The following is a 17,265-nucleotide window of genomic DNA, read 5'->3' as shown; positions in this document are numbered from 1 at the left end:
CTGGCTTGACTGTAAAACTTGTAAGGTGTGATGATTATGTCATTCTATATGCCAGACTGCAGAAGGCCACAAGGAGCCATGAGAAAATATTAAATCTTTTGGGTAGCAGGGAGGATAGTATACCTAAAAGCAGAACGATACAAACATGTCACGTCATTTTAAACTATAAACCATTGTTATATTTGCATTCTTTCCTGATTAGTCAAAACCGGTGATATGCCTGTTGTTGCCCCCCAGCCTTCTACTGCTTTCCACCAGCTTTTACTTTACTTAATAAAGACCTATAGAGAAAAAAGTGAAAATGAAATTCTACAAGTTATATTAGTTTTTATCATGTGTTTATTGTATATTGTAAACTATATTGTCACTATTGGTGCATCTACTGTTGAAAGATTAAATAATGTTTATCACTGATGTCTTTTTACTGTTATATTTGTAGCTGGAACACAGACAAATTCATAGCAACTACATTTCATGGTTGTGAAGATCAATTCAATTAGTGTTTCAATTTGCAAGTCCTGAGGTGGTTTCTGGTACATGCTTGATGGTGCTGAAGAATAACTAATTTAAATTATGCAAGATCAAAAAAATGCACTCAGGAAAGAGAATACCCAAAATATATTTATTTAAATATAAAGTGTTACTATATTAGCTAAAATAAGTGAGAAGTAATAGTACTTTACTTTGTGACATACACAAGAAAAAACACACCAAATTGATATATACTACAAAATATTCAGATATTACAAATTTCTTTTAGCCTCAAAAATAATTCTACAGCAGATGTCCATGTGGGTGGAGTTTGTAAATTGTACTGCTGCTTTATGAGATCTAAACGTTCCTGAATGGTTTCATCTCCACAATTGCAAATTTCCTTGCATTGTGTTGCAAGTTGATGAAGCTTCTCTTCTGAAACAACGTATCCAAAGTTTCTTGATTGGAATCTAGACAAATAAGTAATATGTTTAAAAGAAAAAAAAAACTAATATATTCAGAAGTCTATACAATTAATTGAGTACTGTGTAGTCAAAACTTGAGAACATTCTTAAAATGAATCATACAATTTTAAAATCTGTATCTCTACCCTTACAGACTTAGCTCTTTACTTTTACTGATGATTAAAAACAAAGAAAACTTAGTCCTGGCAAGATATTTTTTTATATTTTCTAATTATTCTAAATGGAATCAAAACTGTTGCTTTACATAAAGCCATTTATTCATACCTATGTGGTAGGCTAAAAATCTCATTGGGAATTCCAGAAGGACAAACTGACATCCTCGAGAGTCTAATTCTATGTTGGTTCCAGAGGTCTTTAAATTCATTCAAATCCTTTTGCATCAATTCAAGAAAAGCAAAGCGCAGCAAACATTTATGCTGATGGCTACCATTGAAATTGCCAGAATCTTTCAGATCCACCAGGACTTCCATCCAGAACTGTGACCTGAATGAAATAAAATGCAAGAGCTACTTAAATATAGCTTTGGATGCATTTTTTAAATTGCGTTCTATAAATGGTTTTGTTTACTGGTGTAATTAAACTTTCAGTGAAGGGCAATCAGTAAAATATATCACTGAAAAGGTTATGGACTGGAAAACTGCACGCAGTTACACATTTAAAATAAAGTAAGTATCTGATGTAGGGGCAAGGTGTTTTTTAACATTATTTATAAACATTTTGCAGTTATTGATTAAGTAAGTTACGACTACACTTACTATACCAAAATATATACATAAATATTCTTACCGTTGCTTTCTGAAATGTGCCCACCAGGATTCTATTCTCTGATTCATTACAGAAGTGCCATAAACATGGCTAGCTGCACCAGCGAAGTGGTCGTGTCCTTGAGAGCGCAACGTGCACTGCATTGCTGCTATCAAGGTGTTTTCTGTTCAACAATCCGTCCTCAGTCTCATTGGTACAATCCCAAATTTTGCTACACAAAGCACATAATTTGTTGCAATTACTGCTGGGTTATTATTCGTTGGTCCGCATGAAAGCCATAAAATCTTTCTTGAAAAGCCATCGATGCACCCGCTTACCGCTATGCCATACGGCTTTAATTTATCATATCCATCTACATGCCAAACGTAGTTTGGACCCAGTGAGTGGTACACTCTTCGAACAAATCTCCTTGTCCTCCTAGCTGAAGTTGCAGACGGATTCATTTCAGACAACAAATTCATGACATCACGTCGCCTCACGCGCAGTTTATATTTCTGCAGTAACACTTGATGCATCATTCTATATCCAAGAAGCTGACTCGGCCCTTGTATCTCGATCTCCATGGCCAAACGCACTTGACTTATATTGGAGTAATTCCTACGTTTTGATAATCCCAGTTCTTTCAGGCGCATTTTCAAACTTCTTAAACACATACTTATTCCATGATAAATTTTCAAAAAATCTAGAATGACCTCATATTTATATCCTGCGTAGAAGTACTGCGTAATCCAATCGGTGACCAAAAGTGTGTGTTCATTCCCACTGACTAAAATAAAAATAAATTACATTTACGGCTTATGCGTCAATTTGTCACTTACCATATTTTGTATGATCATGTCATGCTAATTGCAGGGTAAGAGAAAACAGCAAGAAAAAATTTACATATAGTTAAACGCAAGAGACATATTACCTGTTGGTGGTCCTCCCAGCGCCGCGGACGATTGGTCACCTGACAGCAGAAAGGCAAGCGATCGCGCACAGGTGGAACAAAATGCTGGCGCCGCGCCCGTGCCCAGCTGACTGCCACAGTAGGGACAAAACATTGTCTGCCTTTGGAGAATGAGAATGACTGTTACAGGAAGAAGTAAAGCATTTGTAACAAAACAGTAAAATAAATGGTAAACCCAATAGCAGGACTTCTCTGTTTCAGTTGATGGATGACAACGGACACTTCGTGCTCTGACCTCGTAGGGGACCCAAAGCCACCTACCGCATCGTCCATAACCCCCGTGTTTGCAATACCACATGTGTTTGCACACTCGACCCACAACCAAATAAAGATAAAGAAATCCATGCGCGTTTCCGCACTCGAAACTTTATGATAAGAAAATATCCTATTAATAACACTTCTCGAGGAGTAAGAAGAAGCCGACACGACAGGGAGTAGCCGCAGTTATCTAGTTCAAGTTTGACATTTTTATTTTAAAAGTTTGTGAAGATGTTAAACGTTTTGCTCAGTTTCCCAAAGAAACGTTTTCGTTTTTTAATTACCAGGAAGTCACAAAAACTGTAGTTGTGAAAGGTATATATTTAACAAGAACAACCAGTATTATGTTCGTCGTTTCGTATGAAATCTGGGCAGTTATTACAACCAACCATGAACACCCTTCGCTGAAGCGGACTTTCCCGCGCTTAACACGTTGAATGCTCAGGAGATAAACGTTTACAGACCCTTGCAGTCGCCACACTGCATGTATACAGTATAACATATACGTTTAAAAATACAGCATATTCTGCATTTCACCTTTAAATGTGATCAGTTGAAGATTAGTCCGTTGCACAGATTTCTCTTCCAACTAAGCATGCACAGATTTCGTTCTGAAAATCTCATTTCCGGTGTGGACATTTCCGTTTTCAAAATGCTGTTTCCGTTGTGAAGTTCACTTCCGTTTTCAGTTTTTGTTGATTTCATGTTGCGGCCTCTTAATGTTGATTTCATGTTGTCGTTTTTGTTCATTTCACGCTCTTTCTTTTGGTTAATTTCACGCTCTCACTTTTTGTTAATTTCATGCTCTCACTATTTGCTAAGTTTATGCCCTCACTGTTTATTGGTGACTTCATGTTTTCATATATTAATTAATTTCATTGTGTTTTTTTTATTTTGTTTTTTCATTTGGTTTGTTGTTGATTTTGTGTTTGTGTTTTGCCCCTCAGAGCCACCGTAGTACCCTGCATTGTCCTTTGACACAAGCTTTTGCGGTGCTCGTCGGGTCCTTAAGCCACTCCCTATGCGCTCGTGAATTAAAAAAAAAAAAATATATATATATATATATATATATATATATATATATATATATATATATATATATATACAAAGGGGACCCAAAAATAACAGGAATTTTTTTTAAAAGTCGTATGTTTCTCTGAACATTTCCAAAATTTAATCACCCTCAATGATGATGGACAGGTTGACAGATGAAATTAGACAGGAGTCCCCTTGGACTATGATGTTTGCTGATGGGTGGAGAAGAGTGTCAGGAGTAATTTGTGACAGATGGTTATCAGCAAGAGTGAAAGGGAAGATCTACAGGACCGTAGTGAGACCAGCTTTGTTATATGGGTTGGAGACAGTGGCACTGACCAGAAAGCAGGAGACAGAGATGGAGGTGGCAGAGTTAAAGATGCTAAAATTTATATTGGGTGTGACGAGAATGAACAGGATTAGAAATGAGTACATTAAAGGGTCAGCTCAGGTTGGACAGTTGGGAAACAAAGTCAGAGAGGCGAGATTGCGTTGGTTTGGACATGTGCAGAAGGGAGATGCTGGGTATATTGGGAAAAGGATGTTAAAGATAGAGCTGCCAGGCAAGAGGAAAAGAGGAAGGCCTAAGAGAAGATTTATGGATGTGGTTTGAGAGGACATGCAGGTAATGGGTATGACAGAGCAAGCTGTAGAGGACAGGAAGATATGGAACAAAATAATCCACTGTGGCAACCCCAAGACACAATACACTTGTCCCACCACTTTTTCCATTGTTCAAAACTATTCTGAAACTCTTGCAAAGTGATAGCCTTTAGTGCCTCTGTCATTTGCTACTTGACCTCCTCTACATCCTAGAAGCACTTTCCTTTAAGGTCCCTCTTCATTCTTGGAAATAAGAAAAAATTGCAGGGTGCAAGGTCCAGAGAGTAGGGGTGGTAGAGGGGAACATCTTGTTTTTTGTGAGAAACAACAACACACTCAATGCTTTGTGGTCAGGAGCATTGTCGTGATGCAGAGGCCACTCGCCTGATCACTGCAATTCGGATTGTTTTCTCCACACAGCATCACGCAATTGCTTGAGCACTTTAAGGTATAAACCCTTGCCTGTCTCAAAGCTTCTTCTTTGAAAGCCTCTCGAAGCATTCTGACAGCTTCTGCTGCTGTTTTACCCAAAAGGAAACAGATCTTGATGCATACACGTTATTCTTTCAAGTCTGCCATCATAAAATCAACGGAGACAGTAACAAGAGGCTCAAGAAAAAAATTTCAGCAGATGCTTTCATTACAACCAAGTGACCTTGAAATGCCTGAATGAATCATCCACAGAGCAGTTAGATCTGTGGTCGCAGCTCAGATGTGCACGTTTGCACAACGATCCCCAAACAGAAACATTGTAAAAAAAATTCTTTCTTCGAACTTTACTCGTACTGTTTTTTTTTTTGCTGTTTTTGTTTTCTGTGGTTTTCAGTGATACCTTTTGCTTATTGCTTGTCAACATTTGAAAAACATCCATTGGAATTTAACTCATTGTCACCCTCCTATAGAAACGGCAGACACGAAAAAAAGATAGCAGTGTTAATGTTTGTGATGAGCAATCTGTTGGAATGACAAATGCAAAGCATATGTCTTTGTTATATGCAAAAAAAGAAGAAAAATCTCAGATTGCAAACGTATGCGAACTGCTTAATAACTTTAATAATAATAGAAATGTTATGTAAATTGTGTATAAAACTGCCCCGCCCCCCCAACCAACCCCCCCACCCCACCAGTCCGTGGAAAAATTTGCATCTAATAAAGTGGTCCTTGCTGTCAAAAAGGTTGGGGACCACTGTCTTACAATGTTCCCGGCCCATACAGTGCAGTGCTCCATTCCCAAACATATGGCAAAGTTTGAACACAGACCCTTTTCAGCTGTTCTCAAACACTCAGCAGATGAAAAAACAGCAAAAGAACCTTCTAAAGTGAAAGAAACTGTAAAATATCCTGCCTTGCCCCTTAGAGGTAACCAAAAACATGTTTTCAGGAATAAATGTTACATTTTAATAAGCTTCTAACCTTGTGTAGGTTAAAGAAGACTGGAATTTATTACAAGAGCATCTTAGAATAGTGGCATTTGTGCAGTCGTAGTGCTACTGCCTCGCAGTAAGAAGATCATGGGTTCGTGTCCTGGGTCCTACTGGTGTGGTAGCTCTTTGAGTAGTGAGAAAAGCGCTATATAAATGTAACAAATTATTATTATTATTAGAAGGAGTAGGAGTAGTTGTAGTAGTAGTAGTAGTAGTAGTAGTAGTAGTAGTAGTAGTAGTAGTCTTTCAGCCTTAATGTATATATTGTCTTAATCTTAAAGTATTGTATGTATATTTACAACCCTGTAATAAAATTTAAAGTGTGCTTTAGATCTGTGCACAGTCATCCTTATAAAATATGACTTTTTTGCATTTGAAATTAGTAAAGTTAAAACTGTGCAAAGTTTAGAAAAAAGGATTTGTTTGTTTATACAAGGACAAGGAAATTCTGTGAAAGACATTGGCTTAAGGTTCTCTTCATCTTCCTTTAGTGTCCTTCAAACATATACTTTTAATTTAAGTCTTCTTCTATGATCCCCATTATCTATTGTTGATTATGTAGATGAAGAGCCAGGTGTTTAAGAGCAGATGCAAAATGCATTGGTGACAATGTACAGCCCTGTCTTGATCCATGGTCTAGTATGAAATAGTCAGAATTCATATTGTTTATTCAAACAGTTACTAAGCCCAGGTTTATGTAGTACTACAAACAGATGTTACAATTAATCCCTATTGGAAGCCTTTCTGTGTCTAGAAATAGCTGGACCTATGGAAGCTCACATACTGCACAGGTACACAGTATATATTACTCTAACCCATCCATCCATCCATTTTCCAACCCGCTGAATCCGAACACAGGGTCACGGGGGTCTGCTGGAGCCAATCCCAGCCAACACAGGGCACAAGGCAGGAACCAATCCTGGGCATGGTGCCAACCCACCGCAGGACACACACAAACACCAAGCACACACTAGGGCCAATTTAGAATCGCCAATCCACCTAACCTGCATGTCTTTGGACTGTGGGAGGAAACCGAAGCGCCCGGAGGAAACCCACGCAGACACGGGGAGAACATGCAAACTCCATGCAGGGAGGACCCGGGAAGTGAACCCAGGTCCCCAGGTCTCCCAACTGCGAGGCAGCAGCGCTACCCACTGCGCCACCGTGCCGCCCTTACTCTAACCTGACATCAAATATTTTATAATAGATGTTTGCTTCTGATAAATACAGTTTGATCTTATAATGATATAAAAGTGATCATTTTCTCTACATTTTTATTATTATTATTATTATTATTATTGTTATTATTATTATTATTATTATTATTATTATTGTTTTTAGCTAACACTTTTATCAGGATCTTAAAGTGTGTAGAATAGACTCTTATCACAGAATAACTAAGGACATCCAGGGAAAATGAAGAAGGTTGATTATCTTATACACAGTATAAACGTCTATGCGTGGAAGTGTGTCTGTCTGTCTGTCTGTCCAGCCCGGAAGTGTGAGGTGGCCTGGAAGTGCAAGACTACAGCATGAAGCTGAAAGAAAGTGAATCCATAGCTAAAGTGAAACCACCGAGGAAAGAGAAATAAGAGAGAAACTCACTTGGTCGCTGATATTCAAGGGGTGCAAGAACGTCCACAAAACAAAACCGCTGTCTGCATTTCAATTTTTTTCTGACGATTTCAATAGTTTCTAGGAGCCCAGGCTTTTTACAGCACGGGCTTACACAGCTAGTATAAAATAATCACATACAAAGGAAGGTCAATATAAGGAGTGGTAATTAATCAAAGATACTCAAAACAACTAATAGTGATCCTCTCTAGCCCCATGCCATTAGCCGGTCCATTAGCCATGTTTGTTGATCACTTTAAAGTTCTATTCTTCCTTCCACAAACTCACTCGCCAGTGGCCTAACCTCTTCCATCATAAGCAAGCCCTTTCTACACTCTTCTCCTGATTCTGAATTCCATTGTTCAATGGTAAGAAAGATGTTTAAGCTTCCTGTAGGGTCTACAGCTAAGTTCTATCCTTCAAGTCACTTCTAGGATCTAGAACACCTCACAGAACTAGACCCATCCATGTAGATATCCTCCTACATTCTCAGATGTCTTTGGTCCTGAATTCCAGTCTATTTTACAAGAGCCAGACAACTGTACAGAGAATTCACAATTCAAATGGTGATCAGAGGGCCATTGTTGACAATCAAGTAATAGGAATTTTAGATTGCAATTAAACATTCCATAGTATTCATCTTTTAATTTTAAAATCCATGGGGTAGCTATTTGAAAGGATCTTTCCATTATTTCAACAACTGGCACCATTGCCAGGATGTGTCATAAGTTTTGTGCCATCTAGAAGAAGGTACAAGTTGTGCCCTGACCATTACCAGCTTTACACATTGTTGTTCAGAAGTTAAATTGGTCTCTAGGTTGGACATTCAAAGAGGTCTTCATTCCTCTTTGGAAAAAAATGATTGATGCCTGGAATAGTATTTTTGGTAAAATATTATCCTCTGTAGCTTTCTTAAAGATCACTGCCATTAATGGAGCTAATTTAACAGGTATCTTTTCATAAAATTCCACTGGGTAGTTGGCTAGACCTGTGGCTTACCCGCTTTGTAGGGAATTTAAAGCATCTTGGATTTCATTGAAGCTCAGTGGTCTGTCTACCTCCTTTATTCACAGAATATCACACTGTGAAACAAAGCAGAAGGGGTTTGGTCAATAGTTTTCTTCTCCACTTTCCTTGGCTGACTGGTAAATCAGTGTAATAGTAAGTGGCTGTGACAGCCTTTTGATATATGTAATCCAAATGGACTATACTCTCAGTATCATAAATAAGGGAACTAGTGTGGATCTTGAACTTCTTTTGTATTGGAGAGTCACTGTGCTTCCGTTGTTCTGACAGTTGTGTCATCTCAGGGCCTTAGTGATATAATCCAAGTTTCATCCTAATTTATGAAATATTTCTAAAATTTCTCTCAGTCCGGGTTCATTACCTTGAGATTCTCCTTTGAACGTTGGATATGGTGATGCTTTATTTCATAACTCAACATTCTAGGCTTCCAAAGTACACAGACTTTACTCATGCCTTACTGTTCATGGAAAATGCATTTAACTGATCCATAACTAATCTCTCTGTAGTATCTGAATGCCACACACTTGAACTGTTTGATTCCCTCAAAGTGATTTGTTTTGCACTGGCAACATTTTCTTCCATCATTGATGTAGAAGATTGGCCAGACATTGGATCATCTTCTAGAGATGTTCTGAGAAGACTGAATTCTGCAGGTTTCTGAAGGGGACTGGTTCTGGTACACATAAACCAAGTGTGAGTAACAAGAAAGATAAATCATAAAGAGTTGGGAAACCATAGGATGCATCGTTTAATGTCATGTTTTAAATGGAAAAAAAGAAAGAAAACAACACAATCACTCCTGAGCTGAGGTCTGACTTGGAAAGGTAAGGCCATAAGGACACTGAACTCTTGATAACCTAATCCTACATGCTCTGCACTGTACCTACCTGCTGGTTTATATGTAATTGTACTGTTCTTTTTTCCTGCCATTTAACAGTTTCTATATGTCTGAACAGTTCTCTTTCACACTTGCTGTTATTATTTATTTACTGTATTAATTTATTTATAAATTATCTTGTCTTTTTGTCTGTGCATATTTTCCTGCCCCCCATAACTTGCACAAGTATTTCACTATGCACTCACAGTGTATGTGACAATAAAGATGTCTAATCTAATCTAAACTAAACTAATCTAAACAGAACAGTAGTTAATGCTAGTGTCACTCTGTATTCTCTCTCTTTATTTCCCCTGACCATAACCTGTGAGACACTCCCCACACCCGTATGCTTGGCAGCATATTTTTCTCTACTCTTAGAAATTCAATAAGAGCAAAGTGTAAGTTTTTCTAAAGTATCCATTTGGATTTAGCACTAAAAGAAGAAGTATACACCATAACCACTAGCAAACCACAAAAGCAAAACACTTGTAATTCACATATTTAAATACAGCTAAGTTAATCATTGGACACTTAAGAATAAAATCGGCACTTTAGAATACACCTTTTAGGTACAGACTGAAATGCTTTTGATTACTCCTCAAATATTTACACAAATGTGAATATAAGTAAGACACAAACAAACTATTTCACAATTACAATTAGTTAACTATTAAAGTTCAGAACTTGTACTGCCTTTGGGTAGAAGGTTAGAATCTCAGTTCCAGATGGCAAACAATTCATGGTAACTTTTAAAAGCTGTCTTTGCTGCCTTTTTATATGGAGGAAATATTGTTTTTTGGAAATTGACCTGAGGTATTCAACATAATAGCAGGTTCTGATATTCCTGGAATGTGTTTTGAGCGTTTTTGGAAAGTGGTGTATTTGTGGTTCATTGTGTTTATTTGTTTATGGGTCTATTGTAAACTTGTACTCATTAGTTTGAAGAACTGATAAGGTATTGGGTGAATTCCTACTTTTCGACATTGAACATTTAAAGGTTTGTGTTTTTAAAACCAATTTCAACAAACCAATGGTCAGTAGTTCACAAAATTTGATTACACAATTAGAACTGTGAAACTGTGAACTGTGAGTTAGCAGGTTTATACTCTGCTAATTTTTAACATCTTAAATTAAATAAACTATGAGCAAATGTATTATTACAAAATTCATGTAATAACAGGAGAATAGATTCATTAATTAATTATTCAACCTTAGGCTAAAACATGTGATTCTAAACATGACATATTTTTAGTTACATGAAAATGCTGATTAACCTTTTTAAATATATTTGTCTTTTGTTGACAATATGTGAAAAATAAATAGTCATATTACATTGAGCATAAACTTTGGTAACTACACACCAAATATCAGGGGTGGGCAAAGTCAGTCCTGGAGGGCCGCAGTGGCTGCAGGTTTTTGCTCCAACCCAGTTGCTTAATTAGAAAATAATCCTTGCCAATAACTAAATTTCCTGGCTTGTTAGTGCTTTACCTCTGCCATGTCAGGCCATTCTCATATCCTAGATTTTTTTTTCCTTTCTAAGGATATCATCCAAATGATTTGAAGTCTAAAATGGACTCAGTCTTTCACTTTTTTCTCTTCACTTTCCTTCCAAGTATTTAATTATACCAAATAGTGCACGATAAATACACACAGGTGTAAATGGTAACAAGCTAAAAGGAGAAATGCTGGTTTCTTTTGTCATTTGCATCTTATTGCTAATAAGGAGCCATTAAAAACTAAGGAAACAGCTGTTTAAGACTAAAATAAGCAATAAGGGTTCAAAATCTTAACGACCGAGACGACTAAAGTGAAGCAGAAGTGTTACTTGAGCAATAAGTGCTTCTTATTAAGCAACTGGGTTGGAACAAAAACTTGCAGCCACTGCGGCCCTCCAGGAATGACTTTGCCCACTCCTGCCATATATTGTACTCAGGGCCGGATTTATATGAAAAGAGGCCCTAGGCTATTCCACTTATGAGGCCCTTTCACCTTCCATTTTTAAGTTTGTAAATTACATGAGAGATAATAAAATTTGAATGTAGGCCCCTCTTGATCTTGAGGCCCTAGGCTGAAGCCTAGTTAGCCTATAGGAAAATCCGGCCCTGATTGTACTCACATTGCAACAATGAAGAAAGTCATATGTTGGAAACATTTGTTTCCATTTTTATCAGCTCTATTATTACTCAGTTGGCCTCTAGAGGGAAGCAAACATATAGATTACATGCAATCTCAGAGCCTAACATCTGTGGGACAACATTGTCATCTAGAGTGATAAGGTACATTACAATTCTATAGTCCATTATGGTCAACATATTGACTTAATCAGGAAATATTTGTCTTGTCAATGGTAATAGTGCACTGTTTATTCTCTGTATGGTGTCACTGTCACAATAATGATGTTTCTCCCCAGGGTTATGAAAGTATATGTCACTAGATTTGAGAAGTTTTGGTATCGAAAGTGACAGTCACAGGATCAAAGCAACATTTGATTATACTGTAGAAACTGATACTGTTGAATAATCAGGTGGTATGGGGTGGCCTCTTAGTGAATATCAACCAGACACTGACTTCCTTGTTCCAGATAACCTTAAGGTTTATTTTCTTCAGAGAAACTTTTTTGATATAATCTTTATCATTTTTATTACAATGCAAAACTATGTTTTAATATACATTTAATATATTTTATTTGTAAAGCTGTGCAAGGATTTTATTCTACTGAAAAACCTTTAAACAAAAATGGTATAACATTCTTAAACCCACTAATTACAATTGAGGGAAAGGGGATTGAAGTCTAACCTGAAAACATCCAGCTAGCCTTGAACAGGACACCAGTTTGTCCCAGAGTCCACTCATGCACATTTAAGACTGCATTTTGCATTTCTGAAAATAGATTTTTTTATCTCTCCACCCAATGCTGGCCCAAAACCTCTGAAACTGACTTAGGTATTGGCTCTTTGGCAGTGTTAAGGTGGCATTTTTCAAACAAAATCTCCAAAGACTTAATGGCTTGGATGACTTCTGACAAGAGAATGTTAAATCTCTGTGATAGAAGAACAAGCTTTTGTGTCATCTTATTCAAATGTTATTCAAAAGAAACAGTCCAATTAATATACAACTTCACATACTCCCCTTTTTATTATTTCTATATAACAGAAATAACTTCACAAATTCATGCCTATTTAAAAGATTCAGTGCTTGAAGGTGCCTTTGTACAGTGCTCTATCTTCGTTGAAGTTCATCTGTGGATATTTACCTTTCAAAATGGACCTTGTTTCACAGCTCATGTAATGTCTATTATTGATAGCAGAAACTAAAATTTTGTTGTATTTATGTTGCTAAATGGTAGATAAATCTAATGTGTAAATATGAGAATAGAGCAAAAAATGTTTGCATACATAATAAAAATCATATTGATATGCAAATTATTATTTTGCTGCCCACTACAGAATCAGTTTATAATTATCCAATCAACCTAACATACGTGTCTTGAGAATATGATAGGAAAACTGGGGTATGCTTAGGAAAATCCAAATATCCATGGGACGAACATGCAAACAACAACAAACGATGATACTCATAAAACAGAAACAATGAAGCAACAGTGCTAACCATTGTGTCACCATGCTATCTTTTGCAATTACAATAAAAAAAGAATCAAACACACTTATTTCAATTCAGGATCATTAAAAGTCAAAGCCTGTCCCAGCATCCTTGAACAGGACATAATTCCAGACTTGTGTATTAAATCAAATTCTTCCTTTTGGTGTTGATATTCATAACGTAATTACCATGTCTCTAAATGAAACGATTTCTGGTCATCATTTAATCTACTCCTGTTCTTGTTTTTAAGTTTATAAGGTCATTATTGTCATATGTACACAGTACAGTAAAATTCATCCTTGCATGTACAAATCAACATGCAACACATTACCACTCTTTGGCACCATCATCTGTGAATAAATTCCAGGGTTAAAACTAAAACAGTATGTAATCTAATTTGCAACACAATAGTGTACTAATATTATGAAAATCTTTGTTTATTCTCTATATACAGTAGATCACTACTGTGAGGCTCTGGATGTGCTTTATTTTAATTTTTGCATTTTATATGTGATGGTCCTTGGGACTCAGTAATAGACTGATTTAGAAAACCTAATATTAACTTGTATTTATATATAGATGACAATCAACTGTATTTGTCATTCATTCATTTTCTTACTTGCTTGTCCAATTCATTTTTGTGGGAGCCTTTTTCTATCCTGGTAGGATCCAAACCTGAACAGAAAAACGTACAACTGCTCTATCTATCTATCTATCTATCTATCTATCTATCTATCTATCTATCTATCTATCTATCTATCTATCTATCTATCTATCTATCTATCTATCTATCTATCTATCTATCTATCTATCTATCTATCTATCTATCTATCTATCGTTAAGAGTTGTCCATCTGTCATGGAAAAACTCATGAGCCACTGGGTCTTGATCTTGGTCTTAATTTAGACTTTATAACGAGATATGCATAACACAGAAATTGGAGGTGTGGGCTACCTTGGACACGTAATTGGGCTTTGGGTGATTTTTAAAGCAAGTAGCAATGTGGCTGCATGTCATGGCTGACAGGAAAAGAACAGGAGCAACAGCAGAAAGTGAAGCACAATGCACAGGCCATCTGATCATTTTCACCACAAATGCAAGTCATACACTCAGAGTGTCAAAAGATGAAAGAATTGAAAGTGTGGGCTAACTCCTCCATTTGATTAAGCTTCTGGTTCATCTCATGGCAAGCGCCTGCTCAGTCATATGACATGGCTGACAGGATAAGAACTGCAGCGACCCATTCTGACAGGAGCAAGTCATACACTCAGAATGTAAAAGACAGTCATACAAACTGTTAGGGCATGAAAAAGATGGCGATACCCTTGTCAGAGTGATCTGGGCTGCTGTGATTGTCCTCCCAGGTGGCACAGTGGTAGTGCTGCTGCTTTGCAGTAAGGAGACTGGAGGAGATTGTGGGTTCCTCCCTGTGTGGATAGCGCTTTGAGTACTGAGGAAAGCGCTATATAAATGTAATGAATTATTATTCATAAGAAGCGCATGAACCACTTTTCTTTGAGAACAAGATAATTACTAGGGTCAACGCACAAGGAAAGTCAAAAAACACAAATACCGTGGCTCAAAAAACTGATATCCCCTAATTATTTACACCTTATGAATTGTTAAATTGTACATTTTTATGAAAAATAATAACACAAAACTCTGAAACATTAAAATTAGCAATTTACTAAGTAGCTAATCAATGGGAATGGAAGAAAACAGTACCACATTCATTCATCCATCCACCCATCTTTCCAAGCCACATAATCAGGGCAGAGTCGTAAGGCAGTCTTAAGGTTGTAGGCTATGACAGCAATCATAGAAAAGTGTCAAAGATAAAGTCACAGAACGTTTTCACGATGGGAGGAAGCCTTTATTAATGTCTTAAATTGTACCTGATTTTTAATTAACTGCTATATAAAAACTGAATTAAGATCTGAGAATGATAACAATAGTCACTAGAAATGGAGTGCTTATTCTAGGACTGTGACCTTTGCTTGAATGAAGGGACTTGCATGCCTCAATGATCCCTTGAAGTTTGTTGTTTAGGGACTTGTGCACCTTTTAAGACTTACCCATGGCAGATGTTTAGCAGCAGCACCTAGTGGCTGCTTTACCCATGTAGCTCACTCAAGTGCAACCCAAAGAAGCCGCCACCCATTAGACAAAGCATAAGAGTCAAGTGCCATTCCCAGCTGGACAAAATGTGTTATGATTGACTGTTTTTGTTAATTATTTATTCATTTTCAGATATATTTCTGTCTGATGTTTATATCCATTGTCACACACGTGCGCATTGAAGACAGCTAGAGGGACCAATCAAAGGTAATTCCATGCCAGGCCAGGGGGCGACAGAGTGCACTAATCTTTCCTGTAATATTCCGGTAGATCAAATATGGGAAAAGTCACTTCCGTTTCTGGCCCTGAAAATGTTACTTCCAGTTCTGGTCCCAAGAACACACTTCTGGTTCCGGCCCCCAGATGATGTCACTTCCGCAGGCCTACTTTAAAAGCAAGACAACCTCCCCTTATATTCAGTTCTGTTTTGGACTCAAACTTGTTCACAACTTTGCATTTATTTGCCCTTTTGCAGCTAGGGATTAAGTATATAGGTGGCTGCCCCAAACCTTTTTCTGTGTGTCAAGGCTGATTATTTTAACAACATTTAGGGATTTTCTACAATGGAAAATTATGTTTTGATGTAATTATCATTTCTCTCCATTTAAACATTGATTACTTTTCCTATTATTATGCTATGCCATCTTTGTTTATTTGCATGTGGTTCCATTTTTCACCTTTGGTGTGCTCCATTGCTATCAGAATGTTTCCATGATCATCTAGGAGTATGCAGGCTCTGACATTATCAGCATTACGGTGCTTAAACCAGTATGTACAGATCTGAATTATCTGAGATTGGATTAAAAAAACCGTACATGTGAGTCACTTTGATTTAGCTCTTTCCCTGTTATTTTACTATAAACCCTTTATAGTAATTGTTTCTGAACTTCAATTTTTGATAGTGTTATGAGTTAATGACATGACCTGAACTTTTGTCCATTTCTCTTTCTCCCAGTCCTCAACATAAAACTTTTCCTCTGTCTCTTTTAAGACATAACAAAACGTAGTAAACGACACAATCCAGGACAGGCCCAATGTTAGTAGTAGGGTAGAATATGCTCCTGGGAGCAACAAAAGCATGGAGCCAACCTCCACCGCTACAAGTTAACATAGTAGCCCCTGAAAAAGTTATTGAAAAATCATTCAGCCCCATAATACCTTGGAAGGCTCATAGAGTGTCTAATCTGAAAATAAATGCCCAAAACATAAATGGAGTAAACATAAATTAACAGTCCATTTTAAAGCACTGAAGGCACATATAACTGAATATAACAAAGCATGCCCAGCTTAAGATGCAGTCCTATTTTTCTTAAATTAGAAATAATAATGCTAGAAATCCAAAATTTTATTTTCAATAACTGGTTGTCTTCTAAGCCCAGCTCAATTGATGGAATTTCTCATATATTCATAAACTTAAAGCAAAATCCATGACACTTCTGCAACATTTTTAAAATACAAAATAAAACAATACTAGAAGCAATATAATACATTCCTCCAATGTAAACACCATTAAATTTCAGCAAGTCCAGTTCAGCAAATTAAATATTTCACTAAACTAGGTTTACCTGAACTTCACAGAATAATTACTCAACTAAGTTTCTTTGTCCTTCATTTAGTTCCAACAGGCTTTTTCCAAGAAAATTATGATGTGCTAATTGACTGTGTGCTTGACATACACTCACCTGGCACTTTATTAGGTACACCTTGCTAGAATCGGGTTGGACCCATTTTTACCTTCAGAACGTCAATAATTCTTTGTGGCATAGATTCAAAAAGGTGCTGGAAACATTGCACAAGAATTTTGGTCCATACTGACATGATAGCGTCATGCAGTTGCTGCAGATTTGTCAGCTGCACATCCATGATGCAAATCTTCCATTCCACCACATCTCAAAGGTGCTCCATTGGTTTGAAATCTGGTGACTGTGGAGGCCATTTGAGTATAATGAGCTCATTGTCATGTTCAAGAAACCAGTTTGAGATGATTTGAGCTTTGTGACATGGTGTGTTATCCTGCTGGAAGTAACCATCAGA

At 37.0% G+C, this 17,265-nt stretch overlaps 1 long non-coding RNA gene across 1 annotated transcript in view; it reads right to left on the bottom strand.

The window, feature by feature from the left end:
• LOC127527140 (uncharacterized) overlaps positions 1–17,265 on the bottom strand; it is a 37,670-nt gene that overhangs the window by 10,686 nt on the left and 9,719 nt on the right. The window lies entirely within an intron of this gene.

The sequence above is a fragment of the Erpetoichthys calabaricus genome, chromosome 1 (assembly GCF_900747795.2).
Source record: "Erpetoichthys calabaricus chromosome 1, fErpCal1.3, whole genome shotgun sequence".
NCBI classification, from domain to species: Eukaryota; Metazoa; Chordata; class Cladistia; order Polypteriformes; family Polypteridae; genus Erpetoichthys; species Erpetoichthys calabaricus.
The sequence above is the reverse complement of the archived record's forward strand: the minus strand, read 5'-3'. Positions and strand labels throughout refer to the sequence as shown.